Raw genomic sequence first — 11,690 nt, 5'->3', positions numbered from 1 at the left:
CCCTGCATAGGGGGCTGGACTAGATGACCCTGTGGACCCTTCCAGCTCTAGTAAAACCAGTCAGTGCTGAATCAGTGCTTTAGGTAATCAGGGCTTTAGGTAACGTGGGGTTAGGATCGCTGCCTCAGTGCGGGCACAGAAAGACCACCAAACTTTGATGAAGTTTTGAAAGCCTGGTTGTTTCAGTTGAGCTGTAGCACTTATAAAGAGAGAAAAAAGGTGGCTAATATCTACTAAACTAAACTAAGCTAAGCTAAGCTAAACTAAACTAAACTAAAAGCATGTTAAACTCCAAGCAGACCTTTAAACAAACGTGTTGTACTGCTGGTGTTTGCTTAACAAAATTCAGTAAGAAATTTTGTTTTCAAAACACACAACTGTTTGATGGGGAGGAAACCATGTAGGTGACTTGCTCCCACCCTTGGCTTCCTGTTGTCTGTCTTGTTCACTTTTATGCAAACCAAGAGCGCCAGGCAGCGCTCCTTGCTGCTTATCAGATATAAATATTTAGTTGGATTGCGTTCCTGTGGCCCCAGACCAATAAGATTCAAATGGAAGAAGGCTGGACTTGGGGGTGTTTGATATTCTTGCACAGCTCTCTACCAGAATGAATCTGTACATTCCTCGTCCCCAGTGGATTCATCCTACAGTACTCCCTTCTTCCTTTATTGTTATTTATGAAGGCTGGTGGTGTGGGACTGACTACAGTCATAATAGCAACAAACGTGCCTAACTAGAGGACGTATTTCATATTCACCAGGAACAAAAATGCTAGGAAAATGGGTTGCATCCAAGTAAGGGTTACTTGGAGTAGACCGACTAAAATTACTGTACCTAAGTTCATCATGTCCATTAATTACAGTGGTTCTGCTCATGAGTATGACTAACATTCAATACAATCCTCTGCAATACAGAATTTGCAGTACAGTAGACATGTTTGTCTGTTGCAGGAAAAACAACACACCTTACTCCAGCTTAAGCAAGGGAAATTACTTCCCTTCTCCTCCCTCTACATGCCCCTCATACCCCTCAAATCTGCTCTGGGTTTCCCCCAACCCTCTGGAGCAGATATGGGGAAGTGTGGGGACAGATGGGAGGAGGAGAGAGAGGGGAAGTTTTGTTGTAAGAGCCAGTCTTTCCACTTGTGCAATGACTTTGTTGGATTCAACCCCATCTTGTTTCTCCAGCAACCCTGGAGAAGTGACTGGTGCCCCATCTAGGAGGCTTCTCAGTTGTAGGTAGTATCTTCCGTGGCAAGCTTTTGTGTTGCCTTGAACTCCTCAACATGGAAGATGTTGCACAAAGCGGGTGGTTTTCTTCGTCCCACCACCTTGTGTTACACCTTCTGGAGAACTCGAAAGGATGCCATGTTTTTGTGCCTTTGGGGTTAGTCCTAATAAAAGGTATTAACCTAACTATGGACTTTGCAGTTTTTTAAAATCATGGTCACCTTTGCCTTTCATCTCCCAAGGGAGGCTCAAAGTGGCCCTGAATTCAGTGTCATTTCGGCATCAATCCTTTTATTTGCCCTGGTATTTTAGGTAATATGTTCTGCAATGTTTTACTTTGCTATTGTATCTCTGATGCTATTACTTTTTAATGATTTTTAAAATATTTTTTAAAAGGTCACTGTTGAAGTTTTTTTGCATTTATTGCAGTTGTGCTTTTAAGGTTATTCTTAGCCACTCTGGGTGGTTTTGCACCTGAAGCGTGAAGAAGAGGAGAATCTTCAACAGAAATAAAAATAAACATAATAACTTGAAGACAGATATGTGGGTCCTGCATGACAGATGGGAAACTAATACACATTTATAGTTGTGATTAAGCTATGAGCAGTGTGACATTAAATATGTTAATAAGATGAATGGGAATGTGCTTCACTCACACCATACTGGAGTGCACATCTGGATGCACATCTGCATCCTCTCTGTGTTCAGCACTGCACATCTGGTTCCTTATCCAGCATCAGAAACCTGTTTACACAGATCCTGAGACAGCAGAGGGAACAGTGGGCCTGAAGTCTGCTTCCATGAATGGATCTCCTTACTTGCAGGAGGTGCCTGAGTTTTTCACAGCCACAACTTTAAACCATCCCACACCCAGGATGGTTCTCCTAGCACAAATGAAAGGATAGTAATGCTAGTGAGAAGCTAAAGCTATTTAAATAAAAGTCCTAACACCTAGATCGTCACGTTTCTGATGTGTACAGAATTTGTACTTACTACCATTTGGCTGACATTATGTTATCTGTGTGTCTAAGGTTGCTATCTTTTTTCCTAGCAGCTCTCCTGAGCATTGACAGTGGTGCCTATATTGTGCTAGTAAAATTAAATTCTGGAAATATTTGGGGAGTGAGATGTTGCATAATGTATGGCACCTAAAATGTCAATGTGTGTCTTCCAAGCATTTTGATGTTCTGATTCTGCACAGCAAGCTGCCAATTCACAACAGTGCTATGAATCTGTTCATTTAAAAATCAAATATGCCTATTTCCCAGCTCAAAGGTTTTCTGGGAGGCCTAAAAAAACATAAACTTAACATTCTAGTGTAGCAAATCCAAAGTTGAGCTTCTGAGCACCAACTCAGCTTATATAGCTTGGTATATTTTACAAAACCGTATATGACAGTTCAAAATATAGTATTTGAGAATAAAGCTACCAGAGGAGTCTTGCCATTTAGCAGGAGCCAACCAGCCTGCCAATCTGGTCTCTCTCCAAACGGAGTTAATTATTTTCTCCCTGGTATCAGCTCATGTCATTCTATTAATAAAACAGCAACTTCAGGCCAGGATTTGATTGGTCAGTTCATTTGGACTTTATTTTCAGAGGTACTAAGCTGGTGCTGGTAGGAGCTATGGTTTGTACTCCTGAAAAATGAAACCTTAGTTTTCCAATTGCGCTCTGAAAAGATGGGGCATCCAGCCTGGCATTGCATAAAGCCACTATTTGGCATTCAGAATACCCAGGGTGCATTTGCTGATGGATACTTATTAGATTCAGAAAACTGTGACATTTAATCTTGTTAAGGCAAGTGAGAAACAGAGGCAGCTCACAGTTGCGGGCAAAGGACATCATAAAATATCATGGTTAGTGGAATCTAGTTCTTTCTATAGCTGGCTGTACATAAATGCATGAAACAGGAAGTTGCTCTTAATCTCCTCATGGAACTTTGAAAATAGAGGACAGTTACCACTAATGAACGCGGCAGGCTTTTATACATAATTCTCATTTTGGCCTTGTTCCCACTGAAACCCCTCCATTCCCTATCATAACTGAAGGAGCAGCAGATGTGGTCAAGCTGAGACCATATTACTGTTTCAATCAAGCGCTCTCGAATCCACACATTCCCTGGTCTAAAGAGGGTCTATCTAGGGCAGTCACATTAGCAAGATCACTCCTGGTAAAAACACTGTTCCCTGACCAATGCACTCAGGTCTGTCTTGCTGCATGTGCTACTTACTATGGATTTCCCTGAGATACATCATTAGCATCCAACAGAAACTTAGATTGCATGTCACATTAAACCATGGCTAAAATAAACTAAAGTTTAATGTGAATGTGCTAGGGCATGCTGCTATCACAGATGTTTCAGTCCTTGACTGCTCCTCTTGACTACTTATTTTCATTATCTTGGTTTTTCCTACCGTGTGCTCTCCATGCCATAGGGAAACTGCAAGACTGAGTCAGTGTGGTGTGAAGTGCATAAGACTTGGGTCAGGAAGACTTACCTTTAAATCCTTACTCGTGAAACTCACTAAGTGACATTTGGATAGTCACCACTCCCAACTTAACCTACTTCATAGGGTTGTATGTGTGTGTGGTGTATGTGTGTGCGTGCCATGTGTGCTGCCCTGTGCTCCTTGGAGGGAGGACAATATAGAAATCTTATATAAAGAGGGACAATCAATCATCATTCCACTCCTGTCACCATTTCGTGCCAGGAGGACAATTGATTTCATGCCCTAGTACAGAGGATTTGCACAGGTAATTTGCATATTGTACTGGTTCATATTTACCACAGTCAAGTGCTAATGCTAATGCCAGACCACTATAATCCCCAGATCTAGCTAGTGTTAGAATTTAATTAAGGCTTGGGGCTCTAAATTGTGTGCATTTTTAATCTCTGGATTCAGCAACTGTTAAAAGCTAGTTAAGCCAGGTTAGTTTCCCATGAAGTGATAGCCTGGGAGATGGGCCACTTAGAGAACAAAGCAGCAAAAGGACTGTGTGCCAGACAGCCAAAGGATGAGGCCCCCCTCTGAAGAGATAAAACCAGAGCTTAAGAGTACAGAGGTAGAAGCAAAGTGAACTAGAAGCTTAAGAGTAGAGAGTTAGGCGTTGTATGACCAAGAAGCCAAGCAGCTGGCAGAGAATGATGTATGATTTCCATTTGAATCCAAAGCTGTTGTTATGGCAGAAGCGAGACCTTCTTGGAGTGTTGATGCTGTGAACCCTTCCATCATATGCTCACGTTGTATATATGTGTAAATAAACACAGACCTGGGTGAATGCCCTGGAATCTTGCATTGCTCGGAGACTGGCAGTGGTGTGCAACAGTATAAATCGGTGTTGTGCACGTTATGCAAATTTGTGTCCTATTGTGCCCACCCTGCTTTATTCCCAATTGTTGCACTTGCCAACAATTATGCACTCACATCTTGTCCTGTCTTAAGCTGCTCATTCTGAGAGGTTACAGCGGCAGCCTCTGGTTCTGGCACTATCAAGGCACAACTGTCTCCTTGCGGGGATCCATGGGCTCTCACTGCTCTCCCGATTCCAGAAGGATACTCCATCTTCACAGCTAGGCAAGGACACACATCCAAGCAGGCTTTTCAGAGTTCAGCTCAATGTCATCTCTAGAAGCCAGGCCTACCCCCAGCTGCAGATTTTGGCCCAATGTCATCAGAAAGCCTGGTTTAGGCCCAAAGCCTACACTATCGTCTACTAGACACTGAACAGGCCTTCCTTAATGGGAGGCGTTTCTTTGGGGGTATTCCCCTTGCCATATATGGTGTGGTGCCTCTACCACAATTCCTTCAGCATCAGAGAAGATGCAGTCAAATTATTATGACTCTGATTATTAACAATAAGCAACCATGAGCATCCTCCTCAGCCCAGCCAGACACAGAGATGCCTGACCCTTTCACACCTGAACAGCAGCTTTATTCACACAAGAATGCATGGCCAGTTTGGATTGTCACTTTTTCTCTGGATCCGGGGCTCTGTTAGCAAACTTCACTTTGTGCAGAAATCAACATGTTCGAGTTACTTTCATGTCCGTGCTGGGAAAGGCTGCTTGTGTTTAAGTGGTACCTGCCAATGTCAACAGATTTTCAATCAGAAGAAGCAGTTTTGTGTTAGGTCTTGCCTGTCTCCTTAGCAGAAGCTGGTGAAAAAATATTTTTCTCTGCTCCAGAACTGCTTTCGCCTCCAGAAATACAACAATCAAAACCATATTTAACTGTGAAAGAGTTGCTAGTTTACAGTTCTTCTGCATTACAATATTGTCTACACACACTGGAAAATTTACCAATGCCTGTTTACCTGAAGGATCAGCAACATACATAGCTAAACTTGCTTCAAAAATTCTAAAGCTTTTTACCAGTAACTAAGAATAAAAAGCAAATATGTACACCATATTATTGTTGTCAGTAATAATATTTTATATGTCACAGCTGCCATCCTTGGCTCCTTCAGGAGGAAGGGCAGGATATAAATTGATTGAATGAATGAATGAATGAATGAATGAATGAATGTATATATGAATCAAAAGAATAAATAGCTGTTATGTGACCCTCTTTGGTAAACTTTTATCTCTTCCTTTCAGAGAAGTTGAAGATGCCTGGAAGATGTGTCTTCAAAAATTCATGACAGACGGGGCTCTAGCAAGTCTCCTTCAGACTGGTGTTTTATTGCTGGTATATTTGGCCTCATGGTCCTGACACAATCTTCTCTGGAGATCACTAATAGCCGAGTAAGATTGTCTTGCATGAAAACAGTCTTACAGTGAGTCCATAAGTGACTGTGGAGGCCAGTTCTGGATCCACACCTCTTTCCACAGTGGGGACATAGGTTTCTGAGTGGGAGTTGATCACAGTGAGGGTTTGCCAAACGTGCCTTCCTCTTAGCTTGTTTCTCCTTTTCAATCTGAGTTTGAGCACCTTCAAAGTCCATGACACCTTTGGTAAAGGCTGTTCTTTAATTGGAGCACTCATAGGCCAGTGTTTCCCAGTTATCAGTGCTTACACTACATTTTTTTATATTTGCCTTGAGAGTGTCCACCGGTATTTCGCTTTCTATTCTTAAGTTGGGAATAGAGTAGCTGCTTTGGAAGACGATAATAATAGTGTATTAGTGGTGGATTTCGTCTCAGTCAGTTTGTTCTGCAATGCTTTCTCAATGTTGAAGGGGCTACAGACAGACACTTTTGACTACAAAAGTGTGGCCAAAAATAAAAACATTAGTGATATAAAAAGTTTGGGGATTTCAGCAAGAAGTTACAGGATATGTACTGAATGGAAATGAAGCAGCATGATCACTCCAAAACTGTTGTGAGAGCAAACTATATTAAAAGCAGGATTGCATATGATTGGCCTGATAGCAGCATGAGCACAAATAATCATGAATGCAAAATAAAAAATGAAATCTGGAAGGGAACTCAGTCCATGTGTACCCACTAGTTAGTGTGGGGTTGAGACTAGTTTTCAGGTTTGTATATGTGAGGTAGAGAGAAAAGGTTTTGGGGGCAATACAGCATAGTTATCGAGAGAAAAACAGATTTGGGCAATGCGGCTGAATGGTTGAAGGATCCTTAGAGAGGCGCCAAGTGGATTGATTCTGCTGGACTACAGTAGATGCTGGTTTACAGACTATATTTGATTTTGCTTCTTTGAAAGCCACTTAGGTCCATCTTTGATGGAGAATAGTGGGGTGTAAGTTGTTAAAATAAAAATAAAATTGTATGCTGGGCTGCCAAGCCATTATTTCCCTCACTGTTTGTATTGTTATGAATTTACAGCAGTGGTGGAGGTGGGGACAAGCTCCCCATAATCTCTTTACTGAGTGAAAGATCAGAATTTGAGTGAAATCATACATTCCTGAACTTAGCAAGGACTGAGAATAATAAGAGCTAGCTTCCTCATGAGGCCAGCCTGGGATGGTGAGTTGAAACCATGGTGCTGATGGCCAGTCATTAGCTCCTCAATGGAAGTCATCAACCAGGCAGAAGCTCTACCAAGCACAGAGGGAGGTTGTCCAGATAACAAGGTTTGATGTCACCACTGGAAGAGTGGGTGTCCTTTTACAACAGAGGTTTGGAGAGCAGGGATTTCTGAGCAGCAGGAGCTGAGCAGAACTCCATGCAGGGACTGAAGGGAAATAGACATATTGGTTGGCAGGAGCAGGCTGTTGCAGGGAAACACAGGGATGGTGCTTAGTATGCCTCTGAATCGAGTGTTGCACTGCAGAGAAGGACAAGCCTCTCTTGGGATGTAAATGCTGTGAACTCTCCCTCTGTAAAACTCAGGTGTATATACCGTATGTGTGAATACACCATATTTCTAAGACACTGTAGACTCAATTAAGTCTTGATTTGCCCATGGAAATACAACCCTGGTTAAACCAGGGCCAAGACTCCTGGAATCTTGTTCAGCCACTCAGCCCTCAGTGGATCCACCTTTTCCCTTGCCATGGTCACCACTGCTCTCTTCCTTTGGATCCAATCTACACTGCTGTCTGGATGGAGAGGGCAAGACTGCAGTTCCTTTCTTTTACACTTATCACTGCTTGCATGCTTGGAGAGGAGGAAGACATCAAAGAGGAAAATGAACAAGGCCAGAGAGCTGGCAGCGGGCTTTCTGCTGATATATGAGCCTCAGCAGGTGCCCATTCAAGCTGAACACTGATGCCAGCCCTGAACAAAATATCATAAAAAATATAGTAACAGCTAGAGTGTTCTCTCATTCAAAAGAAACTAAAACCTGTAAATGTTCTGAAATTTCTCACAGCTTAGGAAAGTGTTGTGTGTTTGTGTGTAACATAGTAAAACCGTTTCATTGCAGAAAATCTTAATAAATAGGCAATTGTGAGATTGAAACAACAGTGATTACATCCCTGTCACAACCACACTCCTAGGATGGCTGTGAACCACAAACCCTTTAAACTGAACAATTTGAATTTGTCAGCCTTAGATGATATGCTGAAGATCACAGGATCGAGATAGTGCACAGGCATTAAGATTGGTATAGATTCTCAACATAGGAGCCAACTCTTAGGGGCCAAGGTTTCTCCCCCCCCCCCCCAATAAAATATATGAGGAGCTACCCCTTCCCGCCAGTTGATGAGCATTGCCATTCAAATGGTATGCATGTGCTGTGGCTTGTGTTGGATTAGTGGGATGGGTCTTACCTGCCCCCTCCAATATTTTATTCAAGTTGGCGCCCCTGATTCTCAAATATTATTTAAAGGTCAGAAAAAGTGAATCCACATACATCAGTGAGAGTCTCTTTCACTTGAGTAAATATTCTAGAGTACAGAATGTTAAGGAATCCTCCTGAAAAGTAAGTGTTTGAGGTTAAGTTGTGTAAAAAGGTTTCATATTTAAAAGCACATTTGAGAATTGAGAAAGGTTTGCAGAACAGTAGCTGTGTTAAATTCATAGCAGCAAAACCTTAGGAGTCCTGCATTACCTTTATTTACTGTGGAATGAGAACAGGATAGCCATAGCATCAATTATAATGCCACCATTTTATTATTTCAATTTGCTCAATGGTCAGGACTGAACACTTACTTCTTGATTCCCCCCCCCCCAATGAAGCACAATGGCAATTGCTTGCTTAATTGAACAGCAGCAACCCAAGAAGGAAATGAAAGTTGTTGCTGCTTTAATTTAGCAAGTTAAAGCAGGTGTTTGTCAGCATATTTAGCAGAGTATGCTAGGTTCTGTTCCTCACTGGGCTATTCCTGCTCTCTTATTTGTAAGACAAGGAAACCGTAACTTGAAAAATATTGAGGTGTGATTTATAGGGCAAACCTATCATGTCTCTATCCTGAAGCTCAATGAGACTTACGCTCAGGTACACATGTCAAGAATCACAGCCTCAAACTCACATCTTTCTGCGCTCAAACATTCTGTGTACAGAGAGAGTACAGTATATAGCTATTTCTGGGTCACTTGCTGCACTGTCTCAGAACTTGGTAGTAGGCTTAGATTGTTATTAATTTCTAGGAAATGTGGCAACCCTACCCTACCCTGACTTTACTCTAGGACTTAGTATAGGACATAGAAAGTCAGCGACATACCGGTACATCTATCACTCCCTTTCCTAGATCTTAACCTCTTTTTGCAAATGCAGCTAGTGTTCTAGGCATCTTCTTCATACAGTAAATTTAATGTTTGGCAGACACCCTGGACAGCACAGGGTTTTATTATAGGCTTGTATGTAATGCAACCTGAAACCCACATGTGAGCCTCCTTCTCTTGAATCGCTATTTAAGCCTTGGACTTTACACCTCCAGCATATTTCCTTATGTGATAGAACAGAGTCCTCCTTCTCTGCTCTACTTATGGCTGGCTCAGCATTCCTCCTATATTTAGGGAACTTGGGCCATGAAATTAATGCTTGGCTTTAAAAATAGGATATTTAAACATTTTTTAAATGGTGGCTTGTCATTTTGAAATATTCTTTGCAAAGACGAGCCAATTTTACTCAACAGAAGTGGTATAATATGGCTTGTTCCGGAAGGTATGCCTATCTTACCAGGGGGTCCTGTACTACAAGGAAGATCTGGATTCATTATCTGGATTCAGCTATGCGCTTGAAGATGTTGGTTTGATTTCAAGACAGTGTTATTAGCAGAAAGGGGCTGGGTTTCAGAAAAGGTCTTGCTGTGTAACTTCAGGGAGAGAAAGGAAGGGAGTCTTTGACTGCAAACCTATACATACTTTTCAGGAGCAAGTCACATTGAACTACCAGGTTACCATGCACCACATCAGCCTACAAAGCAGTAATTTTCAAATGGTCACTTGGGATCCCATTATGGATCAGTGGCAGATTGCCAACTGGGCAGGTTGCCAGCAGCAGGAGTTAGAACACGATGGCACAAGAAACTCCGGGAGGAGTTCACGTTATGAGACTGAATAGATGGGTTCCACACAGAGGTAACATGCCATTTGTGAGTTCTCATGCATAGGTCACCACATACACATGGTGAAGTGTGTACACATTGGCAGCACGCTGGACTGGATGGACCTTTGGTCTGATTCAGCAGGGCTCTTCTTCCGTTCTTAACATGTAAGTCCTACTGTATTCAGCAGAGCTTATTTTTGCATGCATGTGTGCATTAAAAGAAAGTGGGTGGTGCATGAGGTACAGTACTAACAGAATAGGTATAGGAGAACTGGTATCAGGCACCGTGGGTTTTATAACCTGGACCACTAACACCAGTTCCCTAATCCTAGCACCATTATCATAAAACGAAAGTGCAGGTACCAGTACCTTAGTCTTGCAAGAAGCTTCATTTGGGGATTATTATTATTTTTTAAATGTTGAATCAGGTGACCCACAGGCTCCAATGACATCCCTTTCACCCATATTAAACTTGATGGACCTCTCCTTTTTGAGCAAGCTGTTGTGAATATTTTATCTATAATCTCTTTGCTTAGTTCTAGAGCACTGCTGCAAAATGTAAGGCCATTGGGGGTCCATAGTGGGGGATCCCACAGCATCCTCCTTATACTATTTGTGAATTACTGAACTGTTATCCAGGCAAAAAAGCAACTTCCTTAGCAGGGGCAAGGGGCTGACATAACAATGGCTGTGTTACCACATGCCTCAACAACACCAGCCCACCCGCCAAGGTATCTGAAATTGGTAGGTGAAGGTAAAGGACCCTTGGATGGTTAAGTCCAGTCAAATGTGACTACAGGGTTGCAACACCCATCTCCCTTTCAGGCCAAAGAAGCCGGTGTTTGTCCACAGACAACTTTCCGGGTCATGTGGCCAGCGTGACTAAACCACTTTGGGCACAACGGAACACCATGAAGGAAACCAGAACGCATGGAAACAGTGTTTACCTTCCTGCCACAGTGGTACCTTTTTATCTACTTGCACTGGCGTGCTTTCGACCTGTTAGGTTGGCAGGAGCTGAGACAGAGCAACGGGAGTTCACTCTGTCGAAGGGATTCGAACCGCCGACCTCCTAACCGGCAAGCCCAAAGGTATGTGGTATTGACCATTTGCCATTATCAGTGGAGAAGGGGACCTGAATCAATTGAACTTTAGGTGCTGCTGTTGTGGGAGCTGTTTTGGCTTGTGTGGAGATTTTATAAGGCAAAGAGTAAGGGACTTACTTGCTGGAGAGCAGCCAGAGCATCCTCAGGTTGGGTCAAAGGATGGATGCTGATGATTCAGTGCAGTTGTCTTGCAGACACAGGATTTAACAGTCATGGTGAGGGGCATTTTAAAGTCTCCGTCTACTGCTACCTTTGGCATTCTCTACCATACTCTTCAAACTCTGAGTTCTTTCAGTGAACTATGCCTGTGGCCCTTGAATTCAACTTTCCCTGCTTCCCAACTGTGGATCCTTCAGCCTCACAGAGTCCTTGAATCAAGATGAATTTGAGTATGCTATTACAGCTGAGTAGATATGGGAGAGGGGATATCCAGGGCTGGCAGACTATCATAGCTCAGT

The sequence above is a fragment of the Podarcis melisellensis genome (genome assembly GCF_964234715.1).
Source record: "Podarcis melisellensis genome assembly, chromosome: 6".
NCBI classification, from domain to species: Eukaryota; Metazoa; Chordata; class Lepidosauria; order Squamata; family Lacertidae; genus Podarcis; species Podarcis melisellensis.
This window is presented reverse-complemented; position numbering follows the sequence as displayed.